This window comes from Taeniopygia guttata, chromosome 5, assembly GCF_048771995.1.
Source record: "Taeniopygia guttata chromosome 5, bTaeGut7.mat, whole genome shotgun sequence".
In the NCBI taxonomy this organism is placed as follows: Eukaryota; Metazoa; Chordata; class Aves; order Passeriformes; family Estrildidae; genus Taeniopygia; species Taeniopygia guttata.
The window spans coordinates 51,223,507-51,249,091 of NC_133030.1; the positions used below are offsets into that span (position 1 = coordinate 51,223,507).

The 25,585-nt window shown below is 37.4% G+C and overlaps 2 long non-coding RNA genes across 2 annotated transcripts in view; one reads left to right on the plus strand and one right to left on the minus strand.

Moving 5' to 3' along the window:
* Positions 1–1,663: 1,663 nt before the first annotated feature.
* LOC115495595 (uncharacterized) lies at positions 1,664–15,422 on the minus strand. The gene is made up of 4 exons (XR_003960896.4): positions 15,309–15,422; positions 5,180–5,296; positions 3,376–3,516; positions 1,664–3,263 (listed from the first exon to the last, which is right to left on the minus strand). It is a non-coding gene; the product is annotated as an uncharacterized lncRNA (long non-coding RNA).
* LOC121470130 (uncharacterized) overlaps positions 15,422–25,585 on the plus strand; it is a 72,105-nt gene continuing 61,941 nt past the window's right edge. Inside the window, exon 1 of the long non-coding RNA XR_012056492.1 lies at positions 15,422–15,546. This is a non-coding gene — a long non-coding RNA (uncharacterized lncRNA). The remainder of the gene's footprint in view (positions 15,547–25,585) is intronic.

Sequence of the window (25,585 nt, forward strand, 5' to 3'; positions counted from 1 at the left end):
ATTGTTAAAAATTTGGCAAAAGAAAGAGGAACCTCTAGTGATATCTCTGTGTACGCAAGTAATGTGACCTTAAACAAAGCAAAACTACTATCTCTTAAACCTGCCCTGTAAAGTCTGCCTTTGCAATACAGCTGTGTTGCTCAGCTTCTGGTCTGTATTACCCAGAAAGCTCCCAGAAAAAATTGTGTCCTCAGAGAATGAAATGTGTATATTTTCATTTCCTGAACTTCTAACAAGAAACTTACTTTCTGGTCTTTGAGGATGTAAGAGTTCTACTCTTCATATGCAAGGGAGAAGCAGAGCTCACTATCACATTTTCATCCACCCTGTCCTGGGCCACTGCTGGGTAGCAAATCTATGGTGTGCTCAGTCTCTGGCATCTGTACTCTGTATCAGTTCTCTAAAAGCCAGTGAGATTCATATTTTCAGTGTTCATTAGTATTGTCACAGTCATGATGCAACTTCAGACAACTTTTGTATTTCTATGGCTGTAGTGGGAATACTTTGGAAAACTTGAAATTTGTTGCAAGACATAGAAGCTCTCTACTGTGCTGCTGTTCCCTTATCTAGAGGTTCTTGAGTTGCATGACAGTGTTAGGAACAGAAAGATAGAGAGAATATGCATGTAGTCCCATACACACACGTGGAAGAAGTGTCTCAAATACTTTGAATGTGAGTATACTTTCAGTCCTGGGGAAATGTTTTAATACAGAAATACAGATTATTTTCCTTGATTGGAAAAAACCCCAAATTCTGAACAAATACTCCAAATATTTATTTGAGCAAAATGTATGATATATGGAAAAGGATTCTGAGAAGCCTCTTCCAGACATTACTCCTAGATAGAGGTCTATCACTCATTGTCCTGATAGAATGGAATTTGAGACACTTAGGGTAGTTCTACAACTCCTTGTAAGTGGTATACATGTTAAATGACTGGAGGTGATATCCTCCCTCAAGTTTGAATCAAGTCCAAATACTCCCCTGCTGATGGGAGCAGCCGTTGGACAGGCAAATTAGGAAGTCACAGCATATTAATTTAGGAAGATTAATTTATTGTTTCTCTTTTTACAATAACAGTAAGTAGACACGGATATAAATGACAGAAAAATATTTTGCAAAAGAAGATACCCAAAATATATTTTTCTAATCCTCTGGGGGAAAGGTAAGAAAATAAAATAACATTTTTGGTGGAATTCTTTTCCAGAGCAGAATATTTATTAGAAACGTTTCATGTTCAATAGGTTTGTGAATATTCCTATAAACATAATTGCAGCTGGTTGTGTCAATTTGTTGTGTTACTTGTGGGGAGAAAAGGAGTGTGAGAGTAGAGTAAAAATCTTGAAGATTAGATCATATATTTTATTCAAATATATTGTGAAATGGGGACACAGGTAACAATGGCCATATTCAATTACTAGTTTCATAAATTTGAGAATAATCCAAATTGGTTAGAAATTTTGACTGCTTCCTTGACTACTTCATAACTGCATTATTTGCATTAAGTAGAATTTACCAGTTCTTGTCAATCCTTGGAACAACTCCTTTTATGAAGGGGATATAGCTGGAGATAACAGTGAAAAGTTATAATACTTTGACATCTGTTCAGCCAGGCTTTGTTCTTTTCTTTGGTGGGGACAAGAGGAAGCAAGTCCGTGTCTGGTTTGTTGTTTTTTTTTTTTTTAATGCAGTCTAATTGTGCCATGGTATTAAGACAGTACATCTTTAAATTTTCATATGAAAGTATGAGCTTTGGTATGACAGAATATCAAAGTGAAAATTAATGTCCGCCGCTTGTATATTGCCTAGACGTTACTTTAGAGAGAAAACAACAGGAGCGAGACGAAGCCATACATATGTTAAATTCACATCAGTAATAAAGATTAAGTAGAAGTTAATAGCATCCCAGTCATGCTTGTGGAGGTAATCTCCTTTCTGAAAATTCAAAATTAGATTTGGAGGATCGAAGCAAACAGGGGGTGAGACTTTGGCGTAATATTTTAATCAAATTGTCATGAATGAGTGGATACAATTAAGAATTCTGTCAGTCACAGTGCTGAGCCCCTTTTGTTAGTCAGCTGTTGTGAGGGATGCACTAGGGCATCGTGGGTAGAGATTAAACTTGACCTTTCCCAGGATCTTCATTTTTGACCCTCTGGCTAGGCTTTGCTTGTCAGATGGCTATTTTTAAAACTATTTATTTAATTCTTTATTTTAAAGAGATGGTAGTAAGAGCTGGGGACACACAAAGATGGTCCCTCTATTTCGGTTGGGTTTTTTTTCCCCCTTTGCTAAATGCAGCAGACAAGGCTCAATAACAGCTCCCCGTCAGCTGCAAAGTGCCCATCTAAGCCTCTTTCCTTCATTACTCCTCTGATGTGTACTGTATGTCATTCCTTGGACAAATTTGCAGCTGAAGAGTTTCTGCCAAAGGCAATACAACTTAACGTGCAGAGAAATGTTTTCTATTCAATAAGATGTGCTCTAACATTGCTCCAGCAGGGTTGCTTGGCTTTTCAAGTCCTTTAGATAACTTGGGCTTCTCTCTAGAAATTTTAACTATATTTCTCAGGGGGATTTCTAAGAGTGCTTTTGGACAATCTTCTGTTACCAAGGAATTTTATTCTGTGCACAGTCCTCTGAGATTAAGTCTGCAGATTTAACTCTGAGATTAAAAATCAAATACTTTTTCTTTTCCGGTTAAATCAAATAATACATGTTTTAATTGCAGGTTTATGTAAAAGTATTCTGAGGTATAGAACTTAATGCACTAATTCACAATGGAAATATATTTTATTGGGAGAGTTTCTGTGAATTCATATATTCTGTAGGACCAGACTAATAGGTATTTGTCTAGTGGCCTATTGTAACAATTTGTTTTGTGGAATGCTTTGTGGCTCCAACTGAGACCTGACTCTGTTTCATTAGTCATTTTAGGCATAGCATTGGAGGCAGTTTCTCTTCTCTGCTTTGGGATCTGTGCAACTGTAAGTCTTTAGCTGTGGAGCCACCAACCCCTAAACTTGCTTGAGAAGAGACTGTTTCAAACAAGCAAGCAAACAAACAAGCAAAAACCCCAACATCAAATCAATAAAAATGTATTTTCTGAATTTAGTCTGATTAGCCCTCTTGTTGGAAACGTCTATCGCAATGTGACCTGAAAAAGATAAAATGACTGATTGAAAAGTCTCATTTAATGTCTCTTCCCAGTGGCTTTAACAGTGTTCAAACATTGAAATAGTCTGTATCTGCTGTTGGAAAAACTGGGAAAAGAAAATAAAAATCATGTTATTTCAACACCATGAATGGCTCCCCAAGGCATTAAAGTACATAAACACAACTACAAGAAATGCAAATATTAGAATCAGGGCTCACCACTCATTTATAAATGAAGATAAATCAGTTGTATGCAATAAACCGAGATTAACTTGATGCCTGAAGCGTGTTCTCTATTAGAGGTTTCCACATGCTCACACATAGGTGGGTTGTCATTTTTTCTTTTATTTTCTTCTTTTTCTGTTAAATAAAAAATGAATTTATTATTTTAAGCTGATCCCAGATGATTCTTTTATTTTCTATCTTCTTTTTTCTTTTCCTTCCCTGCATTTTTATACCGAATGTTTAGTAAATAAAGAAGTGCTTTCGACATTGGGTGACAGTATGTAATCTACATTCCCTCTGTTTGTTTTACCTTTTGTTGCAGAAAGAATAAAGTCTGGGAAACTTGTGTTAGTACATCAGTTTCTTTGCACTCCTCTGTACTGTAAGACCTAATTATATTTTAACACTGCATTTACTCCATTTGCTTGAAGAATTATTTCAAATAAACTGACAGACCTATTGTGTTGTGACATCATAGGAACTATTTTTTGTTGTTGTTTCGGGTCTTTCTTTGTCCCTTTGTTGTTGGGTCTTTTTGAGGGTTGTTTTTTAAAAAAAAAAAAAAAACACAACCAAAACCACAGAAAACAAGCCCTTCTGTGAATTCAGCAATAACACAAGAAATTGCATTAACAACATTTAAGCAAAGTGTTGAAAACATACCGAAATAAACGCTAGAGCACTTCAGGGGTTGATAGGAATATGCATCAAAATGCTTGGCATTTAATTTTTTTTTCTTTCTTCGGGAATTTAGCCAGTGAAATATAGCTGCCAGTGTCTCAGGCCTGCGTGTGTTCTTCTGCAATATGCTCTCGATCAATCAGATTTGCATAACTAAACTGTCGGCAAGCCCGCTCGGCTGCCCAGGTGCAGGGCCATTTGCATATAGAACAGTGAGGAGGTCCCAAGAGTCACTTCAGACTCCAGTGACTGCTGAGCCCGCAGTCCACACCGCACTGGAAATGAAATTGGAATGACAAAAAAATGGTTGTGCTAGTCTGCAAGGGTGAAATATGCACTTGTGTTTCAAAGGTTATGTAGAGATCACAAGACAGCATTCAGGCACGAGATTATGCACAAGCCTCCAGGAAAGTAAATGCTGTTGTATGTGTTTTGTTTCCCTTCCCCCAGCCACAATGATACATATTTATTTATTTATATATATATATATATATATATATATATATATATATGTGTGTGAGTAGATATATATGCATACACAAAACTGTTTATCTTTCCCTTTAAAGTTGTGTACCACATTTCACACATTCTGCAATGCTTAGGTATGGAGGAGGCAAAGAGTATGGGTGTGTTTAAACTATATAGTTCATTCCAATTAAATCTCCTGGAGGACAAAATATACATATGAGACTTTTCCATTGAGTTCATTTCTCTCTGGAATGTGCATCCACTTTCTCAACATGCTTGCCCAGAAGTGTATCTCCTGCTTCCTGGACTATTTATGACTCAATTAGAAGAGCTAAATGATCAATAATTATAGTATCGATACAGCTGGAAATAGAATAAGGAAAAAAAAGGGATTACAATACTGATTACTGAAAACTCTTTATCTGTGGCTTGCCATAGGTACAGTTATCCCCATTTTACATGCAGGAAACGGAAATTCAGAGTGCTGAAGTGATTTTCCTCTAGGAAGACACTGATCTGTTGGCACTCTGAAAGGAACGGATTTAGTGGCACTGTGAGAGATCTGGTATGAATTCTCTGTTTTAGCCATTATAAAAGGTGCCTTCTCTTTCCTTATCACATCCCAGTAAGCATTGAAAGCAGAGGATACCTTTCTTAGCTGTAGTGTCAGATGCTGTTTTACCAAGGCAGTTTTTGGGGTGCAGTGGTGCCATGTGGGGCTGGAGCCAACTTGCAAGTCCTCCTCACAGCAGAACACATCCCAGCCCTGCCAAAGAAGAAACACTGCAGATTTGGCCCCTGCTGTAATACAGTGTTTTGGTGGGGGAGGGCAGGAAACAAGGTGTCCCTCCTGGTTTGAATGTCAGTTGTTGTCAAGTTGGCATCCTGAGCTGTTTCCATGACAACAGCTTTTTGTGCTGGGGGACGAGGTCATGCACCTGTGATCTCGATGAAAAGGACAATGAGAGAATGTACATTATTTAAAGCTTTTATCTTCCAGTATGTGTTTGAGTATAACCTTGAAATTGCATGACTAAAGGGCAAAGTATATTTCTATGCATAGGAGGGAGGCAAACTAAATTGGTTAGAAAGAGGTGTGAGGAAAATTGGGGGAATTTTATAGCGCGGACACTTCTCTAACTTTTCATGGATGGATTCAGGTGTCTCATCAACTTCCTTCCTGTATATCAGCAAAGGTTTCCCTAGAGTGAAAGGAGTCCATCATTCTTGTGAGCCTGAAAAGAAGGGTGAACAATAGTCTTTCACCTGGTATTTTCCTAAAAGAGGCTTGGTTTAAGTTAGCCATTACGATTCTGCTTAGGTTGCCCACCACAGGTCCTGTTGTGTGAAGCTCTGGTTGAACACTGAATGAAAAAATAATTTTTGACCCAAAGAGCTTCCAGTCAGAGTGATTATAGGTCACTCTGCACCATCATTTGTTAAGAATGCCTAAGTACTTCCAAACCTTCACTTAAAGCTTCAGTTAGATGAGACCTTCTGGAAATAAATATAAATTGTATTTTACAAAAAACAAACTGGTTACTCCTTAAATTTTCCAAAATGGAAAGGAAATTTTGCAAGACAAAATTAACACCAACCAGATGTAGTCGGATTTTTTGGTAAGAGATTCTTATTCTGTCACTATTCTTGGTGTTGTCAACAGTACAATCAAAATGAGCTTGGCTAGTTACAATTTTCCTCCTTTCAGAAATCCTGGAAAACATTGTATTTTCTCTCATGAGGAAAGAAATGTATGAGTGGTTCATTGACAATGAAAAAAAACCCCAGAAATACAATTCTGTAAGAGAATACTTAAACAATGAAATCAAATGAACTAACCCAAAATGAGGAAAAAATGAAAACCTCAGCTAACTCAAATGGAAACACAAATTATATTATTACCAGTCATAAAATATGTTTGTATTTTTCTATGTGTATATATTCTATATCGATAAATAAACATATTGACATTTTTACTTCAAATAGTTGCATTTTTTGTCTATGAGAGTCATCTCCTGCAAACATATTGGAAGAAAATCCACAGACCATCCCGAAAAAAGCAGGTGGTGCAATGAGAACAATTGAAAAATTTTTTCTTTGGCTATTAAATCACAAACTTCAGAGATGATTTTGATTAGAATTTTCACAGCTCATATACATCAAGTCTTTTTTAAAAATCAAAGCATTCAGGGTGGCTTTCAAATTTTTGCTGTTATAGAGATGAAAAGGACTGCACCAAGGGAGTGGAAATAAAACATCACAGAATGAGAATTATTAGGACAGTAGATAGTCTGAGGAATGGTTACAATTGTTAGAGAAGGCCATTAAGGTTAGGTGGTGGAAGCAGGGATGACTGCAGCCCAGATCTATCTTTCCTTCCTTTGTGCTCTTGGAGGGCAAGTGATCCCTTCACTGCTATCCCAGTGGATGACAGAGATTTCCTGCCATTACTTCCCCTTGTACTGACTGCCTTTTGCTCAATATGGAACTGCTAGAATCCGTGGGGTGTGAGGAGCAGGTTTTGAGTCTGACATGAGAAACATCTGCATACGGATGCACGGAGCATCACACTGATCCTCAGTCACTGAGCTATGAGGTGTCCTGGAGGACAAACCAGCCTCTGCCAGGCTAACAAAAGGACAAGCCAAAGCAGAGGTCTCTCAGTGCTTGTACCAGCACAGTGATGACTCCAGGCTTTGGTAGTTACAGTTGAAACTCTCCTGTCCTCTCTTGATATGCAAGAGGAGACACTCAGTGTCTCCCTTCCTCCCTCCCTCCCACCTCAGTGTAGGTCAGCTGCTGTGCTTTGTGCCACTGGGCTCAGGGATAGCTGAGCAGGGAAACCACGCACAGTCGCTGTTACTGGTGATGTATGAGGGAGAGAGAGATCACTGTCACAGTATATCTGCTATTTTCAATTTAATTAGTAGTCAGAACTTCATTTGTCAACTTAATCATTGCAGGCAGACACTGCAGAGGTGGGAAGTAGGGAAAAAAATCAAGAAAACAAACAAAAGAAGGCCCATTTGTGGCTCTCCGCATATTTTATTTGTTTCTTAGCTCAGTTTATTTCAATATTTCATATATGCCAAAGCTTAGATTAAAAAAAATGATAAATGTGTGTAGTCTTGTCATTAACTATTGGTTGCAGAGGAGCTGGTAAAGTTCTTTCAGTAAAATTTTGCTGTAGCCTGCAAAACTACTCAGCTTCTCTGTGCTTCCTGTTCCTTTGTGTGTTAAGCAGATAAACATTTGCTCTTGTTTCAGCTGAGGGAAACAATAGATTTTTTCATTTGGATGCTGCTAGCTATGGGCAAAACTGAAGGAAATTCTGCACAAAATAAAGCGAGACTCTATCTGGTTCATACAAGTCTCTCATGGATGTAGGTGTTTGGTACTCTGTCTGGATGGTGTTGCCTCTCATCTCATGCAGTGGTAGGAAATGATGGTAGTGGTGGTACCAGATTGGTGCTGGGAATTCCCAGTAGACCCTATGGAGTGAGTAACCTGAGTAGATTGTACGAGCATGAAGGCTGGAGAAGGAGCGGTGATGTCATGAAATGCTGTGACCACATCATCAGAAAGGCGGTCGTAGAGCTTGGACTGGAGCCCCTTTCCTGTACTCTGCTGCCTCTGGGAGAAAAGTTTGCTGTAGGATCCTGACTATGGCCATGACTCTTCCAGACAGTGTGGTCTGACTTGTCATCAGCTGCTGAACTCTGGCCTCAAAGGACAAGACTTTTCACGTGTTTATGTGGATTTGCTCTGTGAAAACGCAATGGTCCACATGTTAATTCAGGTCTTACAAAACATGTGCTGGACTGTCCTTTTTTTTTACATAAATATATAGCCCAGCCCATAACTTTGGGGTTTTTTTTTTTTGCTAGGTGTTTTTGGAATGGAACACTTTTTTTTTTTTTTGTGTGTGTGAATATGTATTGAAAAAGAATATAAGTGGGCATGCAACCATTGTCAGAGCACATTCTTAAAGAGGGTGTGAAAGTGTGTGCATGACCTTCTAACCAGATGGGTTGGAAGACCAAGCTGCCTGGCTTCTGCTAAGGTGTGATGATTCATGAGTCACACCAGCTCCCTCTGTGCCTCACCCCTTTCTTTGCTTTGTCCACCTCAAATATGGCTCTCCAGCAATGTGTTCTTTGCAGCCTTGTGTGGTCTGAATCATAGTTTCATGCCAAAGTGCTCGTAGCATAAATTACATGTAAAATTTTGCATAAGTATTATATTTAATTTATAACATGGTCTCTTGTGCAGGATTCATGAAGCTTTTAGGTACTATTGTCCTGGTTTCTTAATTCAGCTTTACTGTAATTTGAAAAGCTTCTCTCACACTTCTTTGTTTTAAATATTTCTGACGTGCCTGAAGTATTTTGGTACATAGTATTTAAATACAATAGGAATAATTAATAAAAATAGAATACTAATCCTGACAATGGCACTCTCACTCCCTTTCTCCTTCAGTCAGTTTTCTAGTAATTTTTCTAAGAATTTTCTGCTTTTATGTCTAAACCAAACCTGCTATCACAGAAAACTGTTGGTCAGAACTAATGAAAATGAGTTACTTAAATGAAATGTCACTTAAATGAAATGTTACTTAAATGAAAATGAACTACTTAATAATTTCCCACTATGAATTCTTTGTATCTCGAAGGAACCCTTCATTAGGAGAGCTCACAGCTTTTGAAAGAGCAATGAATTTGTACGTCATTGCAACAGCCTGTTGAATTAAATGATTATGATGCCCATTTTACTGATGAGCAAACTGAGGGACAGAGAGAAATAACTTGCCTGGGGCTATGTGGTAAATAAGGATTTGATCATGTCTGACTTCTGGCTTCACCCACTTACAGTATTTTCTTCTTTTTTTTTCTACAGTATTTTCTTTCTTTCCTTTGTGTGTGTGCAACTTACTTAACATCTTTATTTTTTTCACAAGTCCTTTTTTTTGAAAATTAGTGTAAATTGAACAATCGCTCTCATCATTAGTACTGTCTAAGGTTCACTTTATATGTATGTAAAAATCCACATTCTAAATGCTGGAACTACAATGGGAGTGTAGGGATTCAGCCTAAGCTGTTGTTTGGACTAAATTTTCTTGTTAGTTAGATGTTGTGACTCTAGGAAAAGGTGACTGTTTACTTGGCGTGTTCTAGCAATCTAACTGGAAAAGTGGAATTACCACTTAGAGGATGTGCAAGAATGATGGTAGAGAGGATCTTTAACTCATGAAGCTAAAATGAACTGAAGTTATATGTTGGAAAGTGCTGCCGTTGCTGCTGTGGAGAGAAGCTTTATTTGAAATTACAAAATGAAAATTACCGATCAATGCAGCCAGAATGGAATGATTGATATCTCAATTGCACTTCTGGAAAATGTAACATGGCATAAAGATACACTATTTACTTTCTTTTCAATTCCAAATTTTTGCACATTATGATAACATATATAAGTGCACAAATGGGCATTTCCTGATGGTGCAGTCGGGAGCAGAGATGAAAAGAGCTACAGTATGTATCAAACTTCAGGCAGAGCTCAGCTGCAGTAATATTTACTTCTGGGAAAATTATAAAAAGGGTGGTCTCCTATGGCTGCAGTTGTGTTTTCCTCCACTGTGTGAGGCTATGGAACTAAGGGTCAGGAAAGAACTGCACCTGATGTGTTCATGGACTACCTTACCTGTGCAATGACAAGGTGCAGAATGACTGCTCAGAGTGTAGGACACATTAACAGCTTTTCTATCCCTACAGCACTTCCTGGGAAATACCTGAAAGTTCACAAGTTCACAGCTTAGTTCTTTCATCATTAAGAACCTTAGTTCATCTGCCCTTGTATCTCAGTATGTTTGTGCAATTGCCGAAAGTGGAGTTCCTACAATATATCTTTTCTAACAATCACCTAAGGAAAAGGTTTTTTGTTCCCACCTTTTTGATGGATGTTTTGATAGATAAAGTACAAAGTAGGCATGAAGTGCTTTGCCTAATTTTGCTTAATATCTAAACTCAGAATATAAATAAATAACCATTCTAAAGCTTGGGCCAGATTTCCATCCTTGTATTATGTTTCTGCTTATTATTTATGATTTCCAGCTATAGCTAAGCTGCTGAACACATGCTAAGAAATGGATAATGCTTATTTACTTACAAATATCCAGCACAGAACTGTACGAAACTTAAAGAATCTATATAAAAGTCAAAAATATATTTTGGCATTTGGAGAAGCCTTGTTTGTACAATGCCTACACCTTTGGCTATATTTGACCTGCTGCTACTTCAAGGAAAGAAGGTTCCTGAGAGAATGTACAAAAATGCTATTTGAGAAACTGCCTGTTCATTTTTTTTTTTCAATTGCTGAAGGTCTCTCTATATAGACAGGTTAAAATATTCATATAAATATTGTGATTTTCAGGAATGTTTAGCTCATTGTATTTCTGTAACCAAAAGAAAAAGTCAAGTCCTGTGTGTGCTTATGGAAGAGCAATAGCCCAATTCACTTCTCTGTTACAGGGTTCTAATAAATTTTCACTGCTGTAGTGTAATACAGAGTTTGGCCTTTTAATATCATTATACCCTATTCATTGCCCTTCCCAGAAACTCTAATTTTCTATGACATCATAAGTAGTTGCTATGAATATGACTGCTGTAACACAAACACAATTAGTGATTAGGACATCAGACAAAAAAAATGCTATGTCAAGATGAGGACCTGTAGTCTGTTTTCATGCAAATGTCCCCAGTATAAAGTGGAGGACGAGGAACGTAGAAAATAGAATAAATAACTAGAATTGCCTCTAAATGAAATGTTTTACCAAGTTTTCCCTGAAGCGTCAGCAGCTCTTTAAACATGCTGGTGATGGCCCATCACAAAGCCAGATGTTACCATTTATCAAGTAAAGTAAAGAGCTCCTCCTGCTTCTACAAATACAAACTGAATATGAAATCAAATGGGAAACTGCTGCACTAACACTGGAGAAGATATAATATAACTTTTAAGCTATCAACAGGCTTGAGAATAAAAGAAGTGTCTGAAAGGAAAATGTCAGCAGCATTACTTGATTTGTCTTTCAAAGGCAGAACTGCAGTGATATATATAGACTTAAATCACTTGATGGGTGTCCTAAGGTTGTGATTGCCTTCTCCTCCTGTTCCACACACACATCATGGGCTTCTTAGGAAAAAACCTAGGAAGCAAGCCTTCAGCAAGCTTCCTAAAGCCCAGACTAGTAAGTGTGGACTCAGGTCACAGAGGTAGCAGATGTAAACACTTTCTTGCAAGCATACCTTCTCTTCCATGTCAATCTTAAACCTGGTGAGAAAAAAAATCCACCAACAGCATCAATCCTTATGTTTTGTGAAATGATGTAAAGCATGGAAATTCTGCTCAACCCAACACTGGCTTATACAATCAGGAAACAGCAATAATAAAAGTATTCTTTTCTCATGGTGTTTTGCCTAGAAATGTATAATTTCTACTCAGGTGAGGACCTGCTAACATAGGATGTAGTAACTGTTGTAATGATGGACTGATGTAACTCACTGACTTTAGAATTAAATGTAGAGTCATTCAAAGGCTTCAGATCTTAAAAAAGGCATGCACAAAATGATAGAAGATTAGTGTATGTAGGTGTAACAGTCCTCCAAAATACCTCCAAATTGGTTTGGAGGGAGAGGTGTAGGAAAATGTATAAAGTTGGAAAAAACAGATATACTTTCATGAATGTAAGTGGTTTTACAGGTCTGAAGGTTATGCAGAAATCTTGAAAGTACATATTGAGGTTAATTTTTTTGCAAACTTAATTAGGTTAACTCCATTAGACAATTTAGAAGAAGGGCAGTTGGGAACTGTAGTGCACTATGTGATATTAGCCAGAGAGAGGTCATGAGATTGTTGGGTGACTGGATTTTTTTTTTTTTTAATATATTGAATATTGAGGAGTTAGCTGGGATGGCAAATAAGAAAAATTATAAATGTCAGAAAACCACTACTGCTTCAAAACTCATGATTTTCAGCACTGTATTCGATTATATTTTAAGTTTACAGGCTCTTTTTTTTTTGAAGCAATTTGTAGTTTTCCTTTACATACAAAGCCTAAGAGATCACAGTCTGAAAAGCTGTACTGTGAAAAATTTTATCTCACTGGAAATTATTGTTTCTGTGCTTTGTGTGTTTCAATGTTCACTCTGGTGCATAGTGATGAAGTCTATTATATTCTCAGATGAATAAAGAAGAGTTTTGTTGTGCAATGTTAACTGTGGTGGCTACTGTGGTACCTTTGCATTTCTGGCTGTGCTGTGACATTATCTGTCTCCTTTCAGCATTTGGCTTAATACCTTAACATGGACTATAGGGGTCATTTTTGTAACTACACAGTACAGCTGGTTTGTGCTGGGTTAGGTTGCTGGTGGATATGCTGCTGATGTGGGTGAAATGAGTTCCCAGTTTACCCCAGCTACACAAGGGTATAACCACTGTGAGGTGTAGATGGGAGATGTTCTGTCCCAGTGCTGCCACGACTTTCTCCTCTGGAAACAGGACTGGCCTCTGCCCCATCTGCAGCAGCTCCAAGAGGTCTCATGCACAATTTCTGTCTCTCACAGCTTCCCCTCACTCTGGCGCCTATTGTACAATTTGAGACCAATATGTTTCAGGAGGGTGATTGTGGAAGTGGGGGAGGGGGTCTCTAAATTATGGTTGCTGTGGGAACCATAACTTTGAATTTCTTGACATCTGTCCAATGACAATCTCAACATTAACGTTGCATTAACATAGTTTTTTTGCATTTAATTAAAAAAGATGATGGCCTGGAATCTGTTAAGGAATTTAAAGCCAACATTTAAACTGTTTGCTGGGAGCAGATATGTCAAAGCCTCTGCTCTGGAAATGCTCACAAAACAGTCTGACAATGTACAATAGCCACAGACATGAGAAATGAAAGCAAAATTTGTAACACCATTGCTTGTCTCCTTCTGGAGGCTTTGCCCATCATTCTTGTCTAAAGGAAACTGCTCTGATTGAGTTTAAAATAGCTTGGAAATGAAATAATTGTTTCCAGTTCCACTGTGAGCCATGCCCACTCACAACTCACAACAGTTGTGTGTGCAGGCTGAGTTTTCTGGGGGATTGCTTCTCCAGCCTACGCTGCCATCCTGAAGTTTCCCAAGAGGTTATAGCAGAAGCTCTTGCATGTATCAAGGCAGGGGCACAGGATGGTAGTACATGACTGCGGCATTCATCCCAGTTTCTGGACTCCTAAAAACGTGTCTGGGTTTCCCACATAAAATTCCAGTGCCTTCAGTAATTGGTTTTGATTTTGAAGGTTATGCAAAAAAAAGTGTTTACTACTGATGGGTGTCTCACCTTGAAAGGTTTGGGGACACTAAGCTTTAGAACTCTCTTTTGTAACCTCATGTTATTTCAATAAGTTCAGCTATCAGACAAATAGACATATGGACTATGCTAAAGTTAGGTGCTGTAGATAGGAGAAAGATGTTCATATGGCACCCGTGTTATTTAGCCTTCTCTCATAACAGAATACCATACTGTTAAAAATTGTCTATTTTTATGTAATTCTTCCACTTATATTGAGATAAAAAAATTATTAGTCTAAGGTTGGCTCACATCATCAGAGCTTCTAAATGTTGGCAACTTCCCTACAGTCTGTTGCAGGCAATAACTGCCAGGGAAGTTGCCTGAACACAAGCAAAAATAGGTCTTCCTGCTGAGCCACCAGCCCAGCAATGTAAAAGAATTTAATACCATGGCCTTAAGAAAGTTTCCGTGTTCTTCACAGACAGTCGTGCCTTCAGTAAGGTGATGGAGGGAGAATATAAAATCCCAGAGTTACTGCAAGCCTTGAAAAAGTTGTGAAAGAAGACTTGGCAGTTAGTATCTTTATGTAAAAGATTTTTGCATATAAATTACATACGCATATGACATTTTAGCTCCAACTTTACATGTGTTTTGGAGGTTGGATGCAATCTTGTCCCTGCCTGTCTGTTTGCTTTTGCCATAGCTGCATCAATATTAATCCCATTGGTTTTTCCCTCTGGCTTTTTTCTCAATTTCCCTCTCTTCCAGTTTTGATTTAAAAACTAGTTGGTTCCTTTTATCCTAGGAAAAAAACCTAGACACCTCTTTTCTATTTTTTAATGAATTATTGTATATAAAGCGTGGATATTTCTTTTTTGTCTTTTGTACTAGACACTCTAGTATTTATCTAGTGACAAGAAATGGCTAGAGAGTTGATAAAATGAAGAGATATTCCTTTACTGGAGATATTTTCTCTTCTTTAAAGGTAAAGAAACATTCCTTAAGTATTATTACTATTCTATCTCCCTCTGCCTACCTTCTTTCCCTCTCGCTTCATTATCATCAGAGAATCACAGGTTTTGCATTACCAACTGTCTGCGCACTGTATTTACAAAATATCTCTATTCCGAGCTCAGATTTGGATGGACTGTTTAAAATGACTCATAAATTAACTCCTTTTCTTGTTTGGAAATTGTCAGTGAACAGTCTAATCTCCCTCTATTTTTGTCTCTTTATTAATAGCCTCCTGGTGACTATTTCATTTTTGGGGTTTCTTGTTAACTGTTCTGAAAAACAGAATCTGGCTTATCTTTATAAGCTGTGATGCCATGACATGGGACAGCTGCCCCTCACTGCCTGCATGACTGAGGTGGTTGCAGGCAGACACCTCTCAACAATCCATAGTTCTTCAGCTTCATGAAACATAATCAGAGATATTAAATCATCACACTCACCCCAAGTAGAAACAGCAGTTTCCCACAATATTAGCTGATGAAATAAGCAATCCCTCCTTCCCTTCAGTCTAGCAGCAGTGACTCATTTCAGCTAAGTCACTTCGACTTACCTTCTACAATGGCAGAATCAAGGCACTCCAGGAAACAGCAGTACATGAACCATGCCTGTAGTGGAATGGAGTTTTTATGCCAGAAGTCTAATAAAAAGTTATTTGCAGAACTGCACCTCATTGCAAAGGTACTTTCCCTGTATCTAATATTTTTTGATTATTTGAAATGGTTTGCATTTTTTGTTTGGTTGAATTTTTTTCCGCTAAAATTTCCCACACTACTGATTTGTTGCAGCTGTTTTAATGAAATGAAATTTGGAGAATGTTTGAGAGCAAGGCTTTATCCTTAAAATCTCATACTTTCTAGCACACACAAAAATTTCTCTGAATGTTTTTGAGTAAAAAATCTGATTTCTTACAATCATTCTCATTAATTTCCTGAGGTGGACACATGATATAACTAATAACATGCATCCATGGTCCAAAATAAATGTAATTTACAACTCAGTGGTTCCAGTTAGCACAACATTTAATTTGATTCCTAAGCATATAAAAGTTGCTTCCATTTAAATAAGAGAATGTAGTTGAACAGGGGTTGCAATGGTGCATCAAAAGCTATGACATCCCTGTTCAAATCATTTATAAACAGCAGAAGAATTTTAAGAACTGAATTACTACCTGAACTTCAAAAGAGACCATGTATTTCTATTAATATAAAGAACAATTGTGAGCTGTTAGCCGTTAAGTTATTTGAAATTGAAATTCATCAAAAGGGTGGTGGAGGAGGAATATATCTGCACTCTAATATGGATAAAGGATCTTCTATGTCAGGTAAAATTACTTCTGAAATAAGAAAACTCTAAAGAAGACATGCAACTTTATCTTGGGAGTGACTTTCTCTCAGTCTCAGCTCAAACTTTCAGTTTTTTTCCAACCAGATCCTAAACCCAACTTTAAATAAAAGGTTCTGTTTCTACAGCCTGGGTTCATTCCTAACCAAGAATTTTCTGAAACTCTTCAGCCACTGAAAAAAAAAGCATTTTTGTACACTATTTTGATGGTTCTTTTTCAATGGAAAAATCTAACTCCGTTAGAAATGCATGGTATATTTTTTCCCTTAACACAAGAATTATTTTGTGGAAAGAGGAGGTGCCATATATGGGGGCTCTGTTACTCATCACCGTAGAACTCCAGCCTGACTCTTTTTGCATCTCTTTGCTGTGGAACACAGGGCTGATGTTTTCTTCTGTAAACAGATATTCTCTAATACATTACACTACTACAGCAGAACTTTCTAACATTACCGTTTTACCTCTTTTTAACAGGTTCAAAATATTAATAAGGGCCAATGCTGTGAATTGGAATTTCTTTTGCAGCTTTGCTTTCATGGAGTTGTAGCAAGCAATGGATAAATTTGCTTTGTGTATGAATGCCAGAAGCAGTGCTGATATTTTAGAGTAACCAATGTCCCTGGGACCTAGGCAGTGATGTTGGGCTGAAAGGACAAATTGCTACATGCAATTTGGCAACCTATTTAAGGGGTAAAATAAGCAAGTTTTAGCGTGATTATACACCAGCTCTGTTTTACTAATTGCTATTTGACTAAAAGCTGTTTTTTTCCAAAGCCCCTGGAGCCATTATGCACAGCAAAGGAAAGTAATAATGAAAGAAAGCTTGATATTCTACATATGAGCAGCAGATTGTATAAATCCAGCCTTCTGATTCCGATATTAGCTAAACATGCTCCTAATATTGCCACACATTGATTCAGGATAAAATGCAGAAAAATGAGACAGTTTTAAGAAGTCCCTCTTGTTCTATGTGGAGACATAATGAATTTAGCAATAGTGGCATGATTAGGATATTTTGAAACCAAATTAATTCAATTTATTTTACAGACCATTTCTCTTTACTTTCAAGTCCTGAAAGCTCAAAGGTTTATTCACTCTCTAATTCTCTGTAGGATCAGCCTGGGATGGGGGAAAAAGATTCTGTTATATAAAAAAGGTTAAAGTGAATGGGTTTTCTTTCAGGAGGAGGGGAGAAAAAAAGACACAAACAAAGCAACTAATGCAACTAAAATTCAGCTCAGCATTTTTTCATTCATTTAGATATCTTCCAGATTGGCAGCTCTGGATGCAGGGTGAGATGAGAGCTCTGTATCATGAAACTATGGTCACTTAGACTGTAGAAGAAAATCATCAACATTTATTTAATGTTTGACACAGGACAAGTATCAAGCTAATTTTTTTTTATTTTACAATACTAGATCTGAGGTTGCGTGTGAAAGGGAAAAGGAAAAAGAAGCTTAAAAAAATAAAACTAGGATGTGGGGAGGGGGGAAGGCAGTACTAAAACTGCAGTCTTAGCCTTCTAAACCCTTTTGCTTCTCTGATTGATACTTTTCAATTATACCTTCCCATTTCACTGACATTTGAAATGCTATTTTTTTTATAGTGATAACTTCAAATGCTTAAGTTCCAACAGCACCAGTAACCCTGTTTAGCTGTAGTAGTAAATTGGTTCCTTGTACAACATAATGGCAGTGACAGCCTTTTGCTAGGGAAATGAGTTCTCCAATGGGACATGCCTATGATAAGACGTCCGGTTTTGAAATTGTATTTCTCTGTATCAGAATTAAATCTGGACTTTATATTTCTTTGCTGCCACTGCTCCGTAGCTGGTCCCTATACAGTACGACCAAAGACTGACAAGTAATGCTTACACAGGAACCCTTTCACTTAAATTGGATTTGTCCTTTTATGTTTCCTCCTATTATTAGCTATTAAAATCTCTCAAACCCTTTTTAAACAGTGATAGGGTTTGGCAAACCTGAAACTCACTGACTTGGAGGAGGAAAAAAAAAGTGTTCTACTATTAAGAGCAGTAATTTCCTTCCCTGGGTAAAATTAACTCGCATTTAGTAAAATACAGTATTGATTCCCTGTGTTATACAGTAAGATATACAGAGTGTCTTCATTGTGTTGAGAAAGGTCAGGATTTGAATCTATTATATTGGCACAGCTAAAGGCCTTTTAAAAAGGATAGCAAAGAAAACACAAATCAGTGCCACTCCTGGGTACCTTTAGAAAATCCAAGCCTTCTTTCTTCTGGCTGTCATATTGCATTTCTTAGAGTCTTTAATGGTTAAAACAAAAGTAATGTGCCTCCTGTGATGCTTGATTTGCATTGGTACCTGACAGTACCATAAGTGTGTGCACGTAGTGTATTATTACTATGTGCTGTAATGGAACAGCACAATGGAGGTCACTAGGAGATCATCAGTATATATAATTTCATTTTAACCTTAGGTTTACATTATCACTTAAATAACAAAATAATAATCAGTCTGTGGGAAAGGGCAATTCTTTTTCCATTTCTTGCAGTAAAAAATTAACTCAATGTAGTCCCTATATTGGTCTCAATACTGATACCAATTCCATCCTATTTTCCTTCAAAGAAACACTCCTGGCAAACTTAGAAGAGAAACTGCTTGGAAACAGAGATGTTCAGAAAGAAAAAAGTTTAGATTTCAGCAATGTCCTCTGACATATTTCTGATTTAGTTTCAGCATGGGATGTATTCACAGTAAAAAATACAGATAAAAATGTTTTTTGACTAAGATGCAGATATCTTGAAAAGGCTACTGGACTTGTACATATACAGATTATCTATATAGCATTTACATCTGATCTGGGAAGGACGCAATTTTTTGCCTTCTGTTGTCATCAGGGATTAATAAAAGTGGTCAATATGATACTTTTCCTTGCTATTGTAGAGATTCCATTGCATCTATTAAATTATTACATTTCATTTTATTTTATTGAATTATTAAAGTTAATGTATAAGAAGGATTTGGACCTTCATCTGCTAATACTTTTACTTTTTTAAAAAAAAAAATGTCCAGAATATAACTTTTACAGCCTCTGTCTGTATTTTTAAAATGTCATTAATAATCAGAAATGTTGAATACAGAAGGGCAAGTTAAATCCTGTCATTGAAACAGCAAACAGCTTTAGTCAAATGTATTGGCACAGAATTAAAAATGCATCAAGCATGTATTTGTCTTCTCGATGGGAAGCCCTTATTAATAGTTTGAAGAGTAGAAAGCTTAGCCTTATGCAACAAGCGCTGTAGTAGGTTGGATTTTTTTAAAATATATTTTAATGTGTGAAATTGCAGGATGCCAAGGTTGCCATTAAAGCTCCTCTCTTATTCCAGTAATTTTCCCACTTAGATTCATTCTTTCCTTTCACAAAAAAGCACTTCATAGTGGTCACAGCAGAAATGCAGTGATACTGAGCAGAGTGCAAGGTTAATTACTACTCCACTGTCAAAATATTGGACATAACTACAAGGACATGAGTCAGCTCACTTCTCTGAGAAATGTCTCCCTTTCTCTCTTGTGAGAAGGATTTTCTAAGGAAGTGAATGTGCATTATTCAGAATTTTAGTATAAATGATTTATAGACATGCTATTTTAGAAGAACCCACTTTTTTGATTCTGACCCAGCACAGAAGAGTAGCACGAATCCATAAAAAAAGATTATATTCTCTATAGACTTGTGGACATGACTCCTACTTCAGGGATCCCTCTGAAAATAAATCAGATGAATTGTCTGTTTACAAAACTTTGTTTTGGCTTCTGACTCTAGAAATTTAAAAGCAAGTGTTTGTCTGCAATGCTGTTACTCTTTTGTATTCAGCCAAGATGTGGGAGGTTTGACAAACGTGGTAAATGTCTTCTTTGCATTTAGGAGTAAACCATATCTAATTAAATGTAAAAATGAAATTAAGGGAGATCATCAAATCTGTGTGTGGCCTGGCAGGTCCCTCAGCCTCTGTTTACTAGCTGTGGGCTGGCAGGTTGGAGTCCCCTGAAGTTCTTACTGGAAACCTACAAAACAGAACAAGTCTGATTTTGCTATCTCATTCACAAATCTGATCAAACTGCTGTAATAATGAATGTGTATGAATCTTTCCTTGGCTTACAATTTCTAGCAAGTGCTCAAGAATGCTTCTTCTATATATGTTGACAGAGTAGCCAAAGGCAAAATCTGACCAACATTGCTTTGGACTTCAGTCTCCTCTTGTGATCCAGCCCACTGATGCCCCTCAGCAGGGGTAAATAACTCTCTTGCTAGGAGGTCAAGATTAGTCCACTCCTATAGTTCACCAAGATCGTCTTGTGTTGTCATTTCTCCTTTTTGACAGCCAGCTGCTGTCACTTGATCATATTATTGTGACCCTTTTGCTGATACTTCCTGGTGAGCATGCTCTTTTCTCTGGCTGTCAGTTCCAGCCCAGACCAGTTCCACCACTTGACATAATGGGTGTGAAAGATTTCCCATAGCAAGCCTAGACCAAGAAAGCAGGTTCTTGTATTAACATCCTTCACCAAACCTCTTATCTTCAGGCATGGCATATCTGATCAGGCAATACAACGATTTTGTATGGGCTATGAGGTATTCAAAGGCTGCTTTGTGTGTTTGTTGGAAAGGAAAGATGTTACCCACTAAGGTGTGTCCAGAGTTTATTTGAACTTTTTATGCAGTTGGAATGGGAAATGGGCTGAATAGAGAGGAAGCTGAAGAGAAAAATGAAAGAATAAGCGTGGGAAATGTCTTGTGCTTTGCTTTGCTTTCACACGACACACATGTTGCTATTACTCTTTTAAAATTATTTTTTAAAGTGTGCTTATGACATTATACTGTGAGTGAGAACAAAGCACTATAAATTAACAATGCACAAAAAAATAATTAACAAGCTGACCACATGCCTGCTAATAATCAAATTTGCAAATTGCCATTAAAACAAATGCAAAACTAAAACCCCCAAAACCCCTAAGGCCACTTAAGGGTTAATATTATACGCACCTAATACATCTTTCAGCCTGCTTGAAGACCTGAGGCCCTTCAGACAAGTGGTGCTGTGAACAATCTCTTCACCAATGGTTCTCATTTGGTAGACAACTGACTTGTAAGTCTGTGGGTTTTTACTTTGTGTCCTTTAGCAGAATTTAGTAGTTAGAAAAGTGAGAAGGGTGGGGTTTTGAGTAGTCTTTAATGGCCTTGGTGAGTTAAAATCAATACTTGAAGTTACACCCAAAATGAGCATGGCATCCCGCTTATCCTGGTAAGCATATTTATTACATGTTTTTTGGACCAGAAGAGTGTGTGGTGGCATCCTGCACCAAATGATATTCCTCTTTGGGATGTATCTTTCAAAATTCTTCACTGTTTTCCTGATGCTTTATCCCCTTCCTGTTATTAATGGACAACTAAGGTATGGACAACTAAGAAATGTGCCAGTGTCCAGGGCCTGATTTTGTTTTCAAACCTGCCTTACCTGTCTTAATCAGCAGCTTAGATTTTAAATAGCTGGCTTTGTGAGTCTCTTCTGGTTGTGTACACATGGCATTTTCTTTTAGTTGAGGCTTATTGTCAAGTGGCTTTTTCTCCCCTGTAAAAAAATCAATAAAATTTGAATTTTTCTACCCAGACTGAATCCTTGGTAAATTGTTGTGGATGGTTATTGATTTCTTATATCTGTGAGATTTTTTTTTTTTTTTTAACTGGCATTAAGGTAAACAGAAGTCTTATTGTGTTCATTTTACAGGATAACACTTATCTAGACAAAAGAACACATAAGCACAGGGCTTACCAATAGGTAAGATGAAGCAAGTCACTTCCAATAACACAAAATATGAAGAACAAAACTTTTCCGTTGCTGAGCAGAATGGAGAGATTGCTTTCTTGTCACAAATTTTGATTGAATTGATTCTGTGCTTTTGGAGCAGGTTTACTGATAGAACAAGCAACATAATTTAACTATTTCTTACACTTTCATGCCCACAGGAAACATAGTAATAGCAGAAAAGGTCTTAAATGAGGATTACGACTATTTCCCTACCCCATTGAATCTAGTGAGGGAAAGGACGAGAAATATACCTGTCTTAAAATACATCAGTTTAATTCTTCCTCTTCAGTTCTAAACTATCTCCAAAATACAAAGGAGACTCTCCTATTTCACTCTGAAGGCAAGTGGAGAAGCCATTTCTAGAAGCACAAGAAAACTGCTGTGTTTATGAAGTCTCCACCTATAGAAAAACACATAAGTATTTCCAGTGATCCCTGAGGCTTCCAACGTTTGGGATCAAAATCTTTCAAGCAGGAATTAAAATTCCATACTGAAGCACATAATAATAACAACAAAAATAACTTTGATAAAGTAAAATGAAGGGAAAAATAATGAATTCTATCAGAAAAATGAATGGATAATGTGGACTTCCTGGGACAAAGAACAGTTCTAGGGAACATGCCACCCCAGAAGTGACTTGTGACTTGAACATTGTGAACACTGATGATCAGTGACAAACATTTTAAACTCAAATATTTATCTTTCAAAAATGTTGATATTTAGCTTTTATAAGGGATGACGGTTTTGGGGTCATGTCATACATCAGAACCACTGCAGGGAAAATTGGAGTTAATTATTGCTGAATGAGATTCCAAATAATAATAGGAATCCAAAGGACAATGCATTGAAATGTTTATTGTTTCTTTTTTCTTTTTTTTTTTCTCTGTCTCTCTCTCTTTTTTTTTTTTTTTTTTTTTTTTTTTAGCATTCATTCTTTTCTGCTTCCCTGTGGAGTGTTCAGTTCCTAGGGTGGCCTGAGGAGAGATCAGTGATGCTGTGCTTTGTAGTCTATTACAGCACAGCTGTTCATCAATTAGAATGGAGAAAATAATCCTGCTGTTTTAGAATAGCATGATGTGCCTTCTATGTTATCAGGCAAAATGCAAACTGGATACATGAAACCCATGCAATGAGGCTACCAGTGTGAGGGGGAACCTCTGACTCTAAAAAGTTCTCCTTTATTATTCTCATTTTCTCTGCTAGTTTAAAACTATAATTACAAACTTGAGCACCCACTCTACCTTATGAAATGAAGGAGCATCCACAGTTGCCCTGCAGGAGCCAGTAGAGCAATTAGTGAATCAGAGGTCAAGAATAAAGTTAAGAAATGTGACTCAATGCTATGCTTATACAGTGTCTGTTTGTACACTGCTTTCTTTTTTTTTTTTTTTCCTTCCTTTTCCATCAGGCCTTCTTTTCTTGTAATAGCAGAGGAATGTGTGCTGAAAAGCAGATAGTTAGTGCCACTTTGCCACCATATGCCTTTATATTTGGAAATTTGCATAAACAGCAAAACATTAAAACAGGATTTATAACCCCCCCTCAAAAATAGAAAATATATGCAGAAGTTTCAAAAGGAAACCATGGGAGTTAAGTTAAAAAGCCCCAGCCCTAAATCCCATTAATTGGAAACAGTGTATTTTATTTGTATTCATAACATGCATCTATTATGCAGACTGTCTAGTGTACAGCATACAGTTTTTATGGGGGCTAATGGCCCTTCTCCTGGGCAATGTTCTGGATTTCTATTGTAATTCTTAATGTGTGAAGTGGACACCCAGAAAAGCAACTGCATTAAAAACCTGAGAGTTGGAGAGAGAGAAGGACCACGGTTCAAGCAGAATCAATCCTTTCTGCTCTACCACAAACACACTGACACTGCCAGTCCCAGTTGCATTCACACTCAGTCCTTCGTGGAAGCAAAAAAATATACTCTGAGATCAACTAAATCAACCCTCAAGGACTAAAAGGGGGTAAATTTTTAAGGTTAAAATTTTCTTCTAAAATTTGTGTTTTTCCACTTTGATCAATGCTTCTGCAGAGGAGACACGACCCAAGGTATTACAGAGAGGCTGCTTCACACCTACTTGTGGGCTGGTGGAGCAGGTCTGGCCTGAGGTGTAGGTGAGCAGATTTGGGAACCCACTGAGAGCAGCAGCTCCTGGCAAGCTCCTGCTCTGGGGTTCTGAGTGGCAGCAGAGTTTGAGGTTCTCCTGTGATTGCTACTGCCTTTTTCATTGCCTCCTTCCCCTCTGTGCTGCAGTAGGTATCACCAGGCCAGGCTCTCCTCTCCAGCCTGCACCCTTGCCTTCCTGTCTACATACTGACAGAAATTAATAAGGACAATCTGGACAAATTAATTAGGGAGAGGACCACCTCTGCTTGTCACAAGTAACAAACAGTCGCGGGATATGCTCTGTTCATTGCATTTTAACATGAATTGAAGACACCTATGTCCAGCTCCTGCTTTCAAATGTAGTAGGTAGAGGTGGCCTTCTGCTTCTGAAGAGTGCAAACAGAGAGGTGATGTCAGCCAAGGAAAAGTCTCACTCTATCTAAATTTTACCTAGAAATAAAATGGAAGATTTTGCTGTTCATACTTAAACCCATTTTATTAAATGCTCTTTACTATTGTTCTGCTGTAACAATAAACTAAGGAGTACTTGGATATGGGCTTGGAGTGGCCTCTCTTTTGAAGGGAAGGTCTCAGATGAACACCTATGTCAGAGAATATTCACTTGCCCAAATATAGAAGGAGGGATGTTTTACTGGTCACAGTGTCCCCTCTCTTGGTGCTGTAAATTGGCTTGAAAACCTTTATTATCTTGCACTATTTAGCCTGTGTCAAAATATCTGAATTTTTCCTTTTCTTTCCCATCAGATTAAAATTTGAATTTACCATCTTGTTGCTCCTCTCACCTGTGTGATTAGACCTGTGGATGCATTTATGGTTTTACTGATTTCTTCCCAGTATTCCTGCTGTTGCATCTCTCACAAACATTTGTTTTCATTTCTTCCCCTAGTAAGAGACCACACTCTTTAAAAGCAAGGGTACTGAAACAGAGACTGTAGTTCATTCATTTTCTTTGGCAATTAAAATGTAGTAAGCTATTTATTATTCATAATGTCTCAAGTACTACTGACTATTGCTGTATAGAAGCTAAGTGTAAGAAAATTGTAATATGAGACATTAAGTGATACAAAACCTTATTACAGCATTGCTTCTCCTCGGCCTTGGACAAGTGGCTGAAAGGCAGCCATTTTGGGTGCAAATTAGACAGCATATAGATTAATAATGATAATTGGTATTAATAATAATTTTGAATGGCTAATCCATGCAATGTAGTTGCATTACTCTTTCCCTTTTTAAAAATGATCTTTTATTTGCCCTTTGGTGTTGGGGGCTCTGAACAGAATCCCAGATTTTTGGATGCAGCTGGTATCTGGACCTGTCTACAAATTTTGTTTAGGAGTAATAGGTGGCTTGTAAACTGTAAACAGCTACTTGAAAACATGCATTTCATATAA